Source organism: Gopherus evgoodei, chromosome 6, assembly GCF_007399415.2.
Source record: "Gopherus evgoodei ecotype Sinaloan lineage chromosome 6, rGopEvg1_v1.p, whole genome shotgun sequence".
Taxonomy (NCBI): Eukaryota; Metazoa; Chordata; order Testudines; family Testudinidae; genus Gopherus; species Gopherus evgoodei.
Genome location: NC_044327.1, coordinates 76,625,222 through 76,644,174, shown reverse-complemented (window position 1 = coordinate 76,644,174; position 18,953 = coordinate 76,625,222). Strand labels below are relative to the sequence as shown.

The window sequence follows — 18,953 nt, the reverse complement described above, 5'->3', positions numbered from 1 at the left end:
AATATCAATATTTATTTTTAAGCATTTTTTCCAAATTCTATCAATTAAAATTTTCAGTTTGACAAATTATGGGGGGGTCATTAAATTAGTTAATCGACATCTATTGTAGTATTAAAAAGTTAAAGATTTATAACCATTAAAACAAACTGTCAGCATCATATGCCAAAATATACAATGTAAATATCGCAAAAATCAAACTGTAATAAATTCTCAAGCAGCATTTTTCTTATTTTGCCTATCTGTACATTTCAATTACACCACTGTCCTCGAGAGCCAAAAATCTTATCGTGTTATAGGTGAAACCGCGTTATATCGAACTTGCTTTGATCCGCCGGAATTTGCAGCCCCGCGCCCTCGGAGCATTGCTTTACCGCGTTATATCCAAATTTGTGTTATATCGGGTCGCATTATATTGGGGTAAAGATGTATTATGGACAGAAATTATTTTCATCAGTTTGTATGTGTTGCAGTGAAATCACATTTATTACATTTATCGATAAAAAATGAATCCTTCCAAGCCTACTTATGGCTAATAAACTGTAATGCAAATTAATCTCCTAAACAAACATGTAGTGTTTAAAAAAAAAAAAAAAAGGAGGGAAATTACAATTAAAATAGTCTTGAGGGGACTGTTCAAAATATTGAATTGAATATTTCTATCTTTAAAATAATTAATTCAAACATGATTTACTATGCTTTGAGTTGAACTAAATAAAAATTTAAGATTTTTTCTTCTGTTAGAGAAAGCACTCAAATACTAAACCTGAATGATCAAATACACATTCTCATACTGTGAGACCATCACATAAAAAAATACTTGTACCTGCCCAACAATATTGTCTTGGCTGATAATTCCACATATACATGAAATCATTACTATTTACCTATAAGTGGACTTTTCTGATAGTATCATATTCTGCTAACTGACTCTGTACATGCACAGAAAGAGAATAGTTTTCATTCTCTCCAGGCTTCTCAAATGTTTTCAACAACTGTCAGTTCTGTCTTGACCTAGTAACTTATACAGCTCTACAGTAATCTAACTCTTAAAAAAATGGATCATTAATGAATCTATGAAGGACATGATTTTCAGGAATTCAAGTTCAACCTCAGGTTTAACTTTCACACTACAGAGAATTCAAGCCAGAATATGCAGATTAGGTGTTTTATCTCTAAAGTTTGAAAACAAACAAGTATAAAACTCACTAACAGAAAAACTCATGCAAGTTATGGATTTATTGTTTAACAAGATCTGTGTCCTCACTGAGAATAAGCACTTAAAATAAATAACTGAACGAACAGCTCTTTTAACATATAGAAGTCAGTCCACAAATTTTCAATTTGCAGTATTAGGGCAACAATGTTCAGTGAAAAATGCACAATGAATTCCAACTTGACTGCCCTGCGGCAAATCTCAAGTGGTAGAATTGACTCAAGGCTTGCTACTGTTGCTGCCATAGCTTTGGTTGAATGAGCTTTATTTTGACCCTTATGTGACAAACCTGCCAATAAGTAACAATGAAAGACGCAAAGGAACATTTTGACATACTGCTCTTGGACACAAGCTTACCTCAGCACTGGTGACAAAAAAACAACACAACAAAAAACCTAAAAGCTCAATGGTCTTTTTAAAGCCTCTGTTCACTGCAAGTTAAAAAAAAAAATCAATAGCATTCTTAAAATCCACAAAAGACCTCACTTGGATTATAGTGTGGCTGGACAATTCATCCGGATGGAATTGACATTACCCCTAAGGGATTTCTTGCTTTTTCTACTGAAAGTAATTCAATTCAAACAACACAGATGTGATATTCTGGATTCTGAGTTGACTGATCACAAATAGGATCTCTAGATGTTTTGAGAGAAATTTAAAAAACAAAACAGGGATTTGTCAGAAGTGCAGCATATGCTGTTAATGTGATTTGATCTGATATTTGTTCCATGGTCTTTGCTGACACCTGTTGGCTTATTTTTTTGTTTGTTTTTAAAGTCATCTCCTCTTTAGGGCTTGTCTTCACTACTTGTATAAAAGTCAACCTAAGTTACTCTACTCCAGTTACATGAATAACGTTGCTGGAGTTAACACAGCTTAGGTCAACTTACCCCGGTGTTTTCACTGCACACATTGACAAGAGAAGCTCTTTTTTTTTTTTGACTTATCTTACTCTTCTTGGGGAGCTGGAGTATTGGAGTCTACCAGACAGCACTCTGCCGTTAATTTATCAGGCCTTCACTAGGCCCGCTAAATCAACACCCACTTCATCGACTGCAGCAACATAGATCTCCCAAGTAGTGAAGACAAGAGCTTAGTGTCTTGAGCATTCTGCCTGTAGCAGGGTGCTGGTGCAAAAGCACCTAATTACCCCTGCTCAGCCAGCTCCAATCAAGGGAAATAGATTGGGGCTGGTGAAACAGTCCTGCTACCTGGCCTGGGGACTGGCTCCACCTGTGGGCCTGACAAGCCAGCAGTTATAAGGGCTGGGAGCCAGAAGAAAGGCCAGCCAGGGAAAGGTCAGACACCTAGCTGTGGGCTGACTGCAGGAAAAGAGGGAACTAACCCTGTAAACCCTTGTATATAGCTCAACACTGGTATACGTGTAAATATGGCCACGGGTGCTGCACAACTGAAAGCCTCTCTGAACTTTATTGGGACAGCGAGCGGGCTCTGGAAGAGGGGCCTGACAGAGAACCTGTCACACTGCCTAAAGAAATGCCCAACAGCTCATCTCTATAATGAACCTGAAATTACATTACTAAAAATCCTCACATCAGGATCTATTATTATTATTACAGTACTAACAAGACGACCCAATCAGAATCAGGAGGCTGTTGTGCTAGATGCTATTCAAAGTCAAAGATAAACTTAGTCCCTGTCCCCAAAGAACTCACAAGCTAAGAAGGCAAGAAAGAGTGGAGAAAAGAGACATAGTTACATATAAACAAGTTATAAATATGTTTTAGCCTCTCAGACTAGTCATCATACATTGGCAGATTGCTTGTTGGTGTTAAAGCAGAAGTGGGTTATAAAATTGTCTTGGAAGAGGAAAGGGCAGTGGCCTTATTGATCATGGCAAATGTAAGGGTAAGGATGGGAGATAGCTGGGAGAGGTTAGTTGGACAAGCACATAAATGGGTGCTCAAATTGGCATTATTGATAGAGTTAAGGTGGAGTGCCAAATGAAACTGGCATTACACAATTTGGGTGGAAGGGAACTGGACAACTCACAATGGATTAAAAAAATTGGGTTTTCTTCTTTTTGTTGGTGCAAATATGAGTGCTTATTCTTAAGAGTATAAAAATATTCTTATACTTATCGGATACATGACATCTTGGTTTAAATTCCAGAACCTTTTTATATTTTGATCATTAAACAATATTGTGACTGCTCCTTACTGCGCTGAGAACCCAACAACTGGAGAGCAAATGTTGCTGACTCGCTCACACAGTTATGGAAGACACCTGGGACTCTTATCTGCTCTGAGTGGCTGGCAAAAGCCTAAATCTAACTTCTAACAGAAGTGATTAACTTTCTTGCTTCTTTTCTAACCAATGGTTATGACATCTAATACACTGAACAAAATTTCCCTAAAAAAGATGAATACTTTCTCTTTAAGGACACAAAAATCTTGCCACAAAAGCTCTCTTCTAGGAGCATTTAGCAGAAGATTGAAAAAACAGCTTGGACACCTTGATTTTCTTCCTCCTTCTCAGGAAAAGATTTCCTCTTTTCTATTCCAGATGATAGAACCCATCTAAACATATCCTTGGATTCTGTTGGTAGACACCTCAAGCTGACAGAAAGCAACAGAAAGCCTCAGATACTGCAAGTAACTGGATGAAGCCCCGATGAACTTTATCAAGTTACCATAACTAAGGCAGATGATGACATATGACAAGGGTAAAATCCTCACTCGTAGAATCTCAGATTTTCTAAGGCTTTATCTAAAGCTTCCATACAACATGGCTTCACAATATCTAATTTGAGGAGGTTAAGTGGGTAAGTTTTCTATTTTATTACAAAAGGAAATTCTGCAAGAACATAATATGTTTCTACATTTTTGAAGTAAAAAATACACTTCAAGTTTATATTACTTCAACTATTAAAAGATCAAAGAATTAAAAGATTGTTTACTCATAAATAGTTCATTAACTTGGTGACTAAAAGCATGCAAAAGCCTTCCCTTCCTAGAAATTATGGCTTTTGAGTTCATATACTCAATTGTATCACATATAGTGTCACTGAATAAAAATATGATCAGAAAGAACATCACTAAATAAAATATGGTATTTATTGGTAGCATGACCCTCGATTTCTAAAAGAATACAATACCTATCATGTCAAAAGGCAATCCAATATGTAAACAACAACTCTTTTAAAGACATATTATGGGCCAAAGCTGATTGAATAATATGAAAATCTGTTCATGTACTTGTTTACAAAGAACTGACTCGAGATTTGATCCACGTTCATAGTGTTCTTTGTTCACTTTCCAGGAAAAGTTCATACAATTAGGTTCCTTTTCACAAATGTTTGGGGAAGATACTAATATAGAAATTGCCATCCTGGAAGAGCCCAGGGGTCTATATAGTCCAGTACCTTGTCTACTGATGGCCAGTGCCAGATGTTTCAGAGGAAGTGGCAAGAAATCTCTTACTGAACAATTATGGAATAATTTCCCCATGAGAGAAATTTCCTCCCTGCCCTTAGTAGTTCTGCTCTGAAGCACTAGGGTTTATATTTCTTAATAAAAATATTAAAATAGGCAATTTTATTCACGTGAAAAATAGATTTTGGTGTGTGCGAACAACATACTTGGGTGCAAATTAATGCATTTGTGCTAGAACTGCATGCTTGGCCAACTCTATCAGACCAACTTTTTGTGTTTGAGTGAAAGTGTTAAAAGAAAGCGATTAGAGAGCATTTACATGCACTGGCTGCCATATGAAATAAACAAATATAACATCAGCATGAGCAACAGTGAGGAGGAAAAAAATGGAAGACAGAGAAGAAGAGAGACTCACATAGCATAAAGGGCCTTTGCCTAGAAATAACTTGAAAGTTTTTGCAGCACCAAAATTTGGAGTAGTAAAGCCCATGAAATGTACCAATCCTGTAATCTCAAATGGAGTTTCCCAAAATACATTGGTTTAGATAAAAACAAATTAACTACAGAAAGATAGATTTTAAGTAGTTACAAGTAGTGAGGCATAATAGTCAGAATTGGTTACAAGAAAATAAAAGTAAAACACAATGAATGTCTAATTTAACAAGTAAGTGGAGTCAAAGCAAAGATCTCTCTCAACACATATTCCAGCAGTCTTACTGGCTGAATTCCTCTCAGATCTGGTCTACGCTAAGCTGCCCTATGTCAACCTAGTTATGTCATTGTACACACTACAGACTTGCTTCCGTTAATGTAAGTGCCCTATTACACCAACATAATAATTCCACCTCCAAAAGAGGCGTAGGGTTTATGTCAGGCCTGGTCTACACTACGCGTTTAAACTGATTTTAGCAGCGTTTAAACCGATTTAATGCTGTACCCGTCCACACTACAAGGCCCTTTATATCAATATAAAGGGCTCTTTAAATCGGTTTCTGTACTCCTCCCCGACGAGAGGAATAGCGCTAAAATTGGTATTACCATATTGGATTAGGGTTACTGTGGCCGCAAATCGACAGTATTGGCCTCCGGGCGGTATCCCACAGCGCACCACTGTGACCGCCCTGGACAGCACTCTCAACTCGGATGCAGTGGCCAGGTAAACAGGAAAAGCCCCGCGAAATTTTGATTTTAATTTCCTGTTTGCCCAGCGTGGAGCTCTGATCAGCACGGGTGGCAATGTAGTCCCAAATACAAAAAGAGCTCCAGCCTGGACCGTACAGGAGATACTAGATCTGATCACTGTATGGGGAAACAAAACTGTTCTATCAGAGCTCCGTTACAGAAGACGAAATGCCAGAGCATTTGAAAAAAAAATCTACAGGCTACACAGTGCTGTGTGACAAGAGTAACAGGAAGCCAGAGACTCAAATGGACGCTCATGAAGGGAGGGAGTGGGTACTGAGGACTCCAGCTATCCCACAGTCCCCAGCAGTCTCCAAAAAGTATTTGCATTCTTGGCTGAGCTCCCAATGCCTGTAGGTTCAAACACATTGTCCGGCGTGGTTCAGGGAGTAGCTCGTCAATTTACTCCCCCCCCCCACGTGAAAGAAAAGGGAAAGAAATCGTTTCTTGACTTCTTTCAATGTCACCCTATGTCTACTGAATGCTGCTGGCAGACACGATGCTGCATCAGTGAAGAGCAGTATCCGCTCCTCTCCCCTCCCTAGTGGTAGACGGTACATGCTTGATAACTGCTGAATACCCCTAGCTGGTCTCAGGGGCGCCTGGGTAAAAATAGGAATGATTCCTGGTCTTCATGATAGCCACTGGGGGCTGAGCTCCATCAGCCCCCTCCCCTTCTGGTGTAAAGAAAAGATTCTGTACTGCCTGGACTATCATAGCAGCAGGATGCTGGGCTCCTCTCCCCCGCACCGCTTAACGTCCTGCCTGGACTGTCATAGCATGGGGAGGCTGCCTCCCCCTCATTTTATCTCACTAACAAGTCACTGTTTCTTATTCCTGCATTCTTTATAACGTCATGACACAAATGGGGGGGACACTGCCACGGTAGCCCAGGTAGGTTGGGGGAGGAGGGAAGCAATGGGTGGGGTTGTTGCAGGGGCACCCCCGTGAATGGCATGTAGCTCATCGTTTCTGCGGGATCTGACACGGAGCAACTGTACTCTGCTTCTCTAGTATATTTGCCCCATATTCTAGGCAGGACTGACTCTATTTTTAGAAACCATAAAGGAGGGATTGACTCAGGGAGTCATTCCCAGTTTTGCTTTTGCGCCCCCAGCCGACCTCAGCTAGGGGCACCCATGATAGCAGCAGACAGCACAGAAGGACAGATAACTGTCATCTCATTGCCAAATTACACTGGCAGCAGACGGTACAGAACGACTGGTAACCATCTCTGCTATCATGCAAAAGCAAATGAATGCTGCTGTGTAGCGCTGGAGTATCGCCTCTGTCCGCAGCATCCAGTACACATACGGTGACTGTAAAAAAAAAAAAAGCTGAATGGGCTCCATGGTTGCCATGCTATGGCGTCTGCCAGGACAATCCAGGGAAAAAGGGCGCGAAATGATGGTCTGCCGTTGCTTTCCTGAAGGAATGACTGACGACATTTACCCAGAACCACCCGCGACAATGATTTTTGCCCCATCAGCCACTGGGCTCTCAACCCAGAATTCCAAAGGGCGGTGGAGACTGCAGGAACTATGGGAAAGCTACGGAATAGCTACCCACAGTGCAAAGCTCCGGAAATCGATGCGAGCCTCGGACCATGGACGCACACCGCCGAATTAATGTGCTTAGTGTGGCCGCGTGCACTCAACTTTAAACAATCTGTTTTATAAAACTGGTTTATGTAAAATCGGAATTATCCCGTAGTGTAGACGTACCCTCAGTGTAGTTAGGTGACACAGAGTCTGTGTAGACACCACATTACTTACATTCGTTGTTGGATGCTCACAGCTTGGGCTGTCACTCCAGTCTGGGTAGGGAGCTCCAGTTAGAGCTCAGCTGCCCCTGAGCTCCCCACTCCAGGCCGGGGGAGAGGAGAGCCCAGATGGCCAAATGTCTTCGTATGCTGTACAAGTACATGCTCTGTAGCTGGATATACCCGCTTGCATATCACCTTTATTTGTATGCAAGGTTACAGCAAGCACATCAGCGGTGGTATTCCAGGCTTCTGGAAGCATTATAGGATCCTTCCTCTTTGCTATGTGCTGGTGGTACTGCTGACATCTTCACAGATTTGGCAATGGCAGTTTCTTCTCACTGCTCTCTCCTGCCCAAACTTGGTGGAAGACGTGGAGCAAGTGACCAACAATGTGGTTCCGCTCCTGCAACAAATTTGTCTGCACTGCAGTTCATGACAGGTGAAAACCCTGGGTAGATTGACTCAAACCTTTTTCACAAGCCAAAGTCAAGTGAGTGGGATGGTGATGGATTCAGTGATGTCCTATGACACAGAGGCACAAGAAATTGCTGGTGGTGTGACTGAATGGCCATGACTTCACTACTGCTTTTGGACTAGGAGCAGTATAGATGTAAGGTCCCAGTACTGCTGGACAAGTTGTGGAGGACACTGAACTCCGACCACACATTTATGAGAACCCAGCTGTGCTCGGCTGAACAGGTGGTTGCTCTCTACATGTCCACATGTAGTGGTGAAAAGAGTGCAGCAGAAAACTGTTCCAGGGCAGCTCATTACTACAGGCAAGAAGGAAGGATAGAAAACTTCATAGATTTGCACACAGTCAGACAGGAAAAGGTTCAGTACATTCTGGGAACAGGGCTGGAGGACTCCTGAACTCAGGACACAGAACACGCCCTTTAGCCCCATCCATGCTACACACTGTCATGGGTGAGGGGCCATGCCCACCACCCAAGGCATATTTATACCCGCACCCCTCAGGTCTGCTAACATTTTTTCCCCAGACATGTCTTGAAACCTATGTTTCTGGGGTTGAGATATGGATGGTAAGGGGGCTCTGGCATAACCATATGCTTGGACCTGAGTCCAGAAACAGATAGGTGTAGCTTATGAATATGTTGCACTTCTGTACAGACAAGGAAAGAGAGACTTGGACTCCAATCTTTATCTTACTTTTACTTCACTTTGTATTTTCCTTGTTTTTCATCCTCTAAATTGCTGCAACCAGAACTACACACAACATTCAAATTGTTGTCATATCAAGGCTATGCAGTGCACCAGCATTAGATATTATTAATCTCACATATGCATTCAGGTCAGCATCAACAAGCCCAGCATTTTCTTTGTTGACCTGTGAATTGATATTTAATTTGCTACCATCACAGTTTCATTTTTTGTTTTTACAGATTTGCTTCTACCAGATAGAGAAAAATATAAAATTGGGAGACAGCTAAGTATACTATACATATATTAATATTAAATCTTAACTCTGTGTAGGAAGCCCACATTAGTAATTTTTTAGAGTCATTCTGCTTTTAGGTCAGTTTTCCTATGAGGTTGCTATGTGATTGGTGGGATTTGCCAACTGTTATGCTAAAATATTAAATACTATATTTTGGGTCCAAGCACTAACGTAAGTGGTACCCACTTAGAGGTTTTTTACTAAAGTGATGTTCTGTTCTCTGTTTCAGACACAACATCCAATCTTAGGTTTTTCTCTAACAATCATCATCACAGTATCAAATCACTGATCTATCTATTATTCATTTACTCAGTTTCTGGGCAATCACCGCACCCCTTGCTAATACTGACAGTGAAATGGTAGCATTCAATGTGTTGGGAATTAATCTAAGCAAAACCTCCCTCCTTCCAATAACCCAATAGAAAACCCTTTGCAAAAGTCTCTCCCTGAACCTATCCAATCAAAACCAGAGGCAAGATGAGGTCAGTAGCTGGGAATGACAGGCTCAACGTCTCCATCCTAAAAACGGCAATGACACAGAAGCGGTCTGGATACAACTGGTCCCAATGGGGGAAAGGAAAGGCCTTCTTTCAGCAAGTGGGGGCTGGAATTAGGGGCTAATGTGAAAAGAATTACTGGCAAGAATTCCAGTTATAAGGAGACTCCTTGAATTCCGCACTCTGATCTTTTCACATTCAAAATTTGCCATCTTTGCTTTAGTCACCAGTATTACAGTTTATTGGGTCAATGACTGGGACACTAAGGGCATGTCTAGACAAGGAAAATAAATCAACTTTATAAATGTGTCTAGCTAACACATTTTAAGAAACATCTTTAAACACTAGCGCAGAGAAGGTTTAACACTTTTAAAAACCTATAAAGTCTTTGTGACCAACCTTAGATTACCTTGGTGTTGACTATGACCAGCTAACAAGTTTCTAGAACTGTCAAACTTCATCTCAGAAAGAAAAATGTGCCACTTTACTGGAATAAAAGAGTAAAGTGACAAGCCATATGTGCTGCTGGAAACCATGGTAGAAGTTGAAAGGACTCCAAATTGAAATTCAGTCAATTTTCAAAAATTACAAGTTTAAAGTAATATTAGGAATTATACCTACCCTGAGTTTGTGCCAACTTTTCTGTTTTTACTATGACATTTACTTATTTTTTTAAATGTTTTCCTTTCTCTGTTGATGTAAGACAGACTCACAATCAAACTTTACACCACTAACATAAAAGGAACCCTTTCTACCAGACCTCCAGGCTGCTCTGAGGAAAGCAAAAGTTCCCAAACCTCCCCATGGCTGATTCAGTGATGTGAAGAAAATTTCTTATCTGTCTCAAAAAGGTTATTACACTACTCATTACCAACAGTATATCAAGAAACCCAACTCTAACACTAAACTAAAAAAGAGAGGAGGGAACATTGGTGGAAACAACAGTAACAGATCATATAGTAGTTTACATGGATGTGCAGGAACAACTGGCTTCTACAGCACTTTAAGAACCAGCTGTGACGTTGTACTCCATATGTTTTATGAAAATATTCTTATGAATATGAATATGATGTAACTGGAATATGCTTTATGCAAAGTTTATAATCTACTGAGTTTATTCATCCTATTTGCATGTATTATTTCTATGTCTGGAGTTAGAATAATAAGATATAAACTTGTATTACTGATGTAAACATATTAAGTGGAAGCCATTAAAGGTGCTTCAGAATCAATGAACTGTAAATGGCTCTGTGTATGTGTGGGCCAGCCAAGGAAGAATGGAGGCTGGGGTCTCACAGGACATGTGATCATGTCACATGATCCTGGAATCCATCTTAAATCTGGTATTTTTCCATTTAGAAAGAGGGACAATAGATTCCCGCCTTACACCAAAGCTATAAAAGAGGGTGAAGCAGGACGAAGGGGGACAGTCGGAGAAAGGTCCTGCTTACCTCCTGAGATGTCTGCTGGAACTAACAAAGACTGTACTAGGGGAAAGGATTGGGCCCAGACAAAGGAGTCTAGTCTGTGAAAGAAGCTTATTGGAATATCTCCTAGAGTGAGATATTACCTGTAATCAGTTTCTTAATGTATTAGGCTTAGATATATGTGTTTTTGATTTATTTTGCTTGGTGACTTACTTTGTTCTGTCTGTTATTACTTGAAACCACTTAAATCCTACTTTTTATACTTAATAAAATCATTTTTGTTTATTAATTAACCCAGAGTGATTAATGCGTGGGTGAGCAAACAGTAGAGAGGTCTCTTGTCAGTGTAGTTAATCCACGCCCCAAGAGGCACTACTTGTCGATGGGAGATCTCCTGCTGACATAGCCCTGCCTACACAGGGCCAGGGGTGAGGGGAGGATTAGGTCAGTATAACTACATCAGATTAAATCAGACCAGAGATAAAGATATAATCAAGACCTCCATAAACTGTAGCTGAACCTAAATACTGTTTTTCAAAGGCCCTCGTTAGTAAGGCAGGCTGGACATTCTATAGCAGCATCCGTTAATTAAATTAAAAGTAAAAATCAATAATGTTATCAGCAGTTTCCACTGAATTTATCAATATAAATAACACATTTTATTTTACCATGTGCCTGAGAAGTTCACACTGACAATGTGTAACTGCACTGCAGAAGTTGTCAGAGGAAAGCTGGAGGTTTTGGCAACTAGGTTAAAACAAGCTAAAGCTTTTGGCTTCTAGACAGGTAAGTTTGGAGTTTTGGCAAGCGGGAAGCAGTTGATGCTTTTGGCCCCAGGGAAGAGATGCTTTTCCACTTCTTTCCTTCCCACTTGCAGAAGGCAGAAAGGGAACTTAAACAATTATTTGGGTGGAGGTAGGAGGGTTTGAACTTTGTTTTCGATCTAACCAACCTGTGACAGTGTCCACCTGTTCCACTTCCCCAATATTCACTACCATATCCAATAACAGCAAGCATATTAACTGTGTATTTCTGCTTCAAGGACCAGCACCGAAGTAGCTGATGTTGACATTTAATTGTCACTGAGTTTGTGTGTTAACACCCCACTGATATGAATGGAGCAGTTCCCACTTCTGAAAACTGCGTCAGGCTGATTGCAGAGTCAGGAATACAACAGTACAATGATTTATTTTTGGAAGATTATCTTCACAATAAAAAGGAATAGAATTGTCTGTCTTTTTAAATGAAAAGTTAAGATTCTGATGCATAATTCTAAATCAAGGAATTAATTCTACTGTAAATTCCTCAGCTGTGAACAAATTGTGAAATGCACAGGAATATGATCCACTGCACAAAGCAAGTTCCAGGTTCCTGATGATAAAATATAAACTCTGCTACTTAAACTCTCCACCATTAACATTAACCAGTAAATTAGACTGGTAAAACAGAAAGGCAATCCTCCAGTGAGAGGATCAGCATATAGAACAACATGCCCGAACCAAGAAAGCGCTAATATCAAGATCTCCACAGGAAAGATTCTGCACAGCTGGTAGATCTTGTATAAAACAAAATTCCTATTCTGTCAAGTCTGGAACATCAAAGGTTACTGTGTATCTCAAGATGTTCCCAGAAACCTGAAAAAAGAAGTCGGCTGCTAAAGGTACTATATTGGTTAATCTTATTGCTTCTAGGAACAGGGAGAAAATCTAATAAAGGAATTAAAAATGTAAACAACATTTCACTAATTTTTCCTGAATTCTGCAACTCAAAGGAGAATAATAATAAATATAAATGGATTTTAAAATATTTTATTGATGAAGGGGTTCTCTACACCCATCCTTTTCCTAGAAAACTCCAGGTAAAATAATATGACATTTTTCTGCAGTGGGAGGTATCCTCTACACAAAAACTTCTGACAATTCTTGATGGAAAAAGAACACTAAACACACACACACTGGAATGGAATCATTGAAATGGAACCATCCAGTGAAAATGAAATCAGTTTGTTTTCACCACCACACTATGTTGATCTGTGTTCTGTTTAAGAACTGCTCTTTTATAATTTTTCTACTTTCCATTTATCTAATAGAAAAGCAGCTTGTTTGTTTACCTCTTCTCCCACAAATAGTGGACAGACTTTATATCCTCACTTCTTTTTTCTCCTCTGTGCACACTGATGTTTCTGGTATTAGATGCTCTATTCATTGTAAGGCAATGTGAACAATGAATATGGCAAATAAAACTTAGTTTGCTGTTCAATAAATATCTGGTTTTTTATTAGAAGCAATAAAAATCCAGGGTAAAAGTATATTTATATAGAAGTTTTTATTTCAAAAGAGAAAAACCTAAAAAGAAAAGAAAACTAAAGGCTGAAAGAGATTACATGGTAATCAAATCTATCATGACAATGCTATTAAACAGTTGAAGACTTCACACTCGATTTTTATCCTCAAGTCTTCCAACTGCATGAAAATGGTATGTGCAAAAGTCTGCTAAGTGCTGACATACTCAATGTCAGCCTAGGATGTAAGACCTAGGATGGCGAGAGTGGATCCGATTCTGATTGACATAAAGTTTCTAAAGCTTTTATTTTAAGAAACTGACGACTAACCCATTGAAACACTCCTCCCCATCCCCCCCCTTTTTTAACTATAACATTCTTCAAATCACAGCAACTTGCCAGTAGTTATATAAACAACCATCTGCCTTATTGTATCTTTTTTGTTTTTCACTGTTTTTCAATTTAAAAAATGTAAAAACACATTTATCAACAATGTAACATACTCCCATCTGGGTTTTATGAGACGCTCATCACTTCTTTCAAGAAACGTGCTAACAATAATTATGAAACTATCTCTGAACCCTGCGTACTGTCATGTCACTATGATGAACCTACCGGCAATTGCTGCCTACAAACTAGAAGGATTCACTGATGCACATCTGACAATCTCTTCAGTAGAAGTCTTTCCAAACATCAGATTTTCAAAAGTGGATTTAACATATGCAAATGAATACTGCACACAGCTAAGACAAGCATTTATATTTAAATATAACTTTTCTTAGGTACTATTTAGAGGTCTTCATTCTTCTAATAGCTGTTAGACCTAAAAATGACTAAATGTCTCTCCACCTTCTTTACTCACCAAAAAACAAAGTTCACGGTAAACAGACTATTAAAAGTAAAAACACCTGCTGATTTTTTAAGCCATTTGTTTGAAACCAAGGCTTTTGATTTCAGGGGAAGAAAAAAGGAATCCCATAGCAAAGAAATGTATTATTGGGGAGGCGCAGGGAATACAGCCTATATTTAGGGTCGTCCTCCATTTTCCATTATAACACTCCATTTTCAGCTACGTGTAATTTTGCCAAACTTTTGCCATTTTGGATGAAATTAGCCATGTCACGTGTCTGCCTTCGAATGAATTTATATTTCAACTAAAACAGTTCAGTCATATCTAAAAATTAGGTTAGGAAAAAACACATTGTTGTGGACATGTTAAAAAATTTCAGAAAACTGTCTCATTGAGAAACTCTAGCACCACCACGTCTTAGGCCGGCAGTTGAAATTTGGCAAAGGACTTATTTTGTGTCAGAGATGCGCTTTTACTGTCTCTGTGAAAATTCACCCATATTTGGCTAAGTTTTGAGTTCTCAGAGGAAAAAAATGCAATTCACATATACTAAAGAGAGACTTGTTAGAGCTTGGCAACTTAATTCTTTTCACTGAACAATCTCCATCCCCTCACAAACTCTGCCACCTGACCTGCACATGCTCCATCCACAGAGCATGCTCATCCTTGGGCTCCCAGGGGCTGAACAGGATTTTCCCTACAATAGTTTATTTGCTGAAAATCCATTTTTCAGTCCTACAAAACCAATCATGATTTTGACAAATTCAGAGAGTAGTTTTGGTCCCATTTCCCCTCCCCTCCCCTGCCCCCAGGACTGAGATTCCATTCACAAAATGACCAGAGGAAGAGGAGGTGGGAATGGTGCTGGTCCCATTGCCTCTTCCTTGAAACTTTCAGCCCAGTGGTTAGGACACTCAGCTGGAATGTGGGAGATGTGGTTTCAATTCCCCCATCTGCCTGATGTGCGGAAGCAATTTGAACATAGGTCTTCCACATGGCTGGAGAGAGTCCTAGTATGATGCTCTCTACCTCGGAGGAATACCTAGCACCCCCACATTCATCTTCATAAAATGATTGTGCAGTATCCAAGTTTGTCATGCTAGGTGTGTTCAGAAGGCTCATAATGCACTAAGCATGGTTGTTATAGTGATGTTATAGTAATCGTTACAGTAATGTTATAGGTTATAATTTCATGTATAGTTATGAGGCTGAAAAGGTATCCTCATGGCTTAAAGCAAGCCCATGCAAAAACTCTCCAAGAACAGGGATGCAGTTCACATCTAATCAGGGTATGAATGGGACAAACCAAGCCTTGCCTCACAGGAACAATGGACATTGGCTTAGGCAGCAACAAAATAATCTGTTAGATCCTCGAGGGAGTCACCCCCTTCTTGGACTGGGATGAGGTAATGCTGATCTGGCTCTGAAAGGGAGGGGTGGCAAAGCCAAGAGGAAAGAAAGGACATGATAAAAGGGAGAGACATTTTGCCATGCTCTCTCTCTTCCACTTACATCTACAGACACCACCACCACCACCAAGCGACTGAACCACTGATCAAAGGGGAGAGCCTGGCTGAAGAGCAGCCAGCCTGTGGTGAGAAGTATCTAAGTTTGTAAGAACACTGAAAGTGTTAAGATGAGCTTAGAATGCTTTTTGCTTTTATTTCATTTGACCAAATCTCACTTGTTATGCTTTCAATTATCACTTAAATCTATCTTTATAGTTAATAAACCTGTTTGGTTTGCAGTGTGTCAGAAACTCCCCTTGGGAGAACAAGCCTGGTACTATCAATTTATTTGCTAAATTGAACTCATAAGCTTGCAGCGCCCAGTGGGCATAACCAGACACTGCAAGATGGAGGTTCCTAGGGTTGTTTCTGGGACCGGAGATATTGGCTAGTGTCATTCGCTTGCAAGTAGCTGGGAGCAGCTTACATGCCAGAGGCTGTGCATGAACAGCCCAGGAGTGAGGGTTCTCACAGCAAAGCAGGGTAAGGCTGGCTTCCAGAGTCAAGGATTGGAGTGGCCTAGCAGATCACCGGTTCAGACAACACCAGCGGAGAACGTCACACCTAGGCACTGAGTTATGGGATATTCTGGCGTGACCCCCCTCAATATCGTTCTCGTTGAAACTGTTCCAAATTTTATAAATAATAAAATAGTCAGTGAAGTAGAGTTTTCAACTTGGGTCTCCCCATCCTGTGTGAGTGCATTAACTACCAGGTTATATGTCATTCACATGCTCTTTCCCTAGACCAATGTCTATTCATAGTAATTTATGATGACAATGAACTGCCACTATGAAAGAAAATGAATAGTAATTGGGCCAGGGAAAATAATGTGAATGATTCTGGCATTTCCTAAATTTTAAGTGCTTGACTTTGCAACCAATAGTGTTATTTTTAACATAGATTTTTAAAAAATGAATATTTTATTTAAGCGTGGATAACCAGTATGGTTGGCATTTTCTTGCAGTTCATAACTGGTTGAAAAGCTGATGGCCTTTGGACACGGCAGGTAAACAAACCGGCCGGGACCACCAGGGGCTTTCCCTGCACAAGCGGTGGACCGACTTTGAGAAGCACTGTACTAGAATGCAAAATTAAAATCAAGACAATTTTAAAAATATGGAATTGTATCACATGATTATGTAATACAAGGATGATTTTAACACTTCAAAGGATTGATTATGTTTTCCACTCAAGGCTATGCTATTCATAAGTGATGAACATTCTTCTACATCATGATGAAAAAATTCTACATTCTTTGTAGATCCATGGCATATTCTTCACATATTAACTAAATTCAGAAAAATATTCCACCACTCTTCATTTATTTTATACTATCTCAGTAAAGGGAGGTGGTAGTGTAACCAAATTTTTAATACATATTATTTAGGTAATCCCACAGATATTTTCTGATATAGGTTTTCTGTAATTTACATTTCTCTGCCATATAAATTAGGTGTTTTTTCTTGCATGATGGTGCACTATTTATGTCACATAAAACAAATGCTATGTATATTTGAGGGGTGGGTGTGTGTGTATACATCTCCTTTTTAACTCCTGTATCCTCTTCCCCTTCCTCTCCATTCCTCAGTTTCTATTGGAAGGGCATCCTTCCTTTCTGCACATTGTCTAGACTTGTCCCAACTGCTACACCCAGCAATCTCTACTTTGACTGTATTTAGCTCCTCAGATCACACTCCATTCATTCTACCATGGCTCAGTCAGAGGAAGTGGAGTATTGTCTATGCTATCCAATCAATCGGGTAAAGGAGCAGACAATCACTTCTGTGACTAGAGCTCTCTACCCTTTGCTTGAGCCCGCTTAGTCAATAGCTACAAAATTTCTCAGAATATACAAAAATCCTGTTATAATTAGAAAACACCCTATAATTATATATATGTTCAGTCTTAATAAATATACCCTTGGCACCATCACAAGCAGCAGAGAATTACAAAAAACTGATACATTTAAGTACATTTCTCATTATGCAGTCACAGAAACCAGTTCAAGATAATTTACACTATTTATCTTGGCACAGTTGGTTGTGGGCTGTTGTGTTTAATATTTTAATGTGGTTACACTTGAACAGAAAGGAAATTTCAAAAAGACAAAATGATTTCTAAATATGTTCACAATCAAATACATCCCTCAGTAATTTGAGTTAAGTTTACAGAAAGAGGAAATGAAGACCAAAAGCATTTCAAAAAATGGGCCTGATCCCACAGTTAGGCAAAATGGCCAATGAATGAGGAGCGGAGGCAAAGGTTGATCACAGGTTTTTTGTTGATAGTGCCATAGTCCCTTTCAAGGATGGACAACAATAGACAAAGTCTCTGAGAAAGTAGTACCAATTTGTGCATCAAAGAATTCCTTTTCAGAAAAGGTCTCCAAAAGCCACTGACTATAGCAGGACCAACGTACTGACGGGTCACTGTGCTCAAACTGCTCTCTGCTATTGGGCAGGAACAATCAGGGCAGAGCAGTACAGACCCAGACATGCATGTTATTACAGCCCCTGTGGCCAGACGTATCCTTTCATGTCAATTCAATTCTACAGCTTCCCATGCATAAGAAGTAGGACACACAAACTGGAAGGCCACTTTCTTGCACAACTGAAAGAGGTATTATACACTCCAGAGCAAATTGACCACATCTCTATAGAATGCTTCAGTAAGCAAAGGGAAAGAAAATAACATTGAAGCATCCTATTCCAAACTATCCTGACAGAAAGTAAAAGATTTGGAAAAAACATTTGCCAAAACAAAAATGGTCAAATCCAAACATTTATTTTAGCAAGTCTGTTCGCTCTCTCTACCAGCTGAAGACAAGAAGAGAAATCAGCAGATTCAGCTAATATGTCCCTTCCGTATGGAAAATGATGTCACAAGAGTTTAGTACCTATGCTTTGGCTGGTGGAGAGGAAAGTTAGAGAAATTATGTATTTTTTTAAAAAAGCTACCATAAGATATGAAAAATACTCTTTTCTGTTCGTTTGCAGTGTTGTTGTAGCTGCGTTGGTCCCAAATATTAGAGGCATAAGGTGGTTGACATAATATCTTTTATTGGGCCAGCTTCTGTTGGTGAAAGAAAGACTTTCACCCACCTTGTCTCTTTTCTGTTTGTACCATCCAAACTATATTCTACTTTAAACACAAAAGAGGATCAAAAGATGTAGTCCAGTACTTAAACTGCAACACTATAAATAATACAGTAAATAATTTAAATTACTGTTAGAGCATTAAAATGCAGAACTTTTTTTAAAGAACAAGTAGCAATTAAAATAATTTCATTTCTACCTATATTTTAATACACAGAAGAAAACTACAGCACACAGTGTGCACACAGTGTGCACACAGTGTACACACACACACACAC

General features: G+C 39.5%; 1 protein-coding gene across 8 annotated transcripts in view; it reads right to left on the bottom strand.

Moving 5' to 3' along the window:
- The window catches only part of FAM172A (family with sequence similarity 172 member A), a 379,631-nt gene that overhangs the window by 308,901 nt on the left and 51,777 nt on the right, over window positions 1-18,953 (bottom strand). The window lies entirely within an intron of this gene.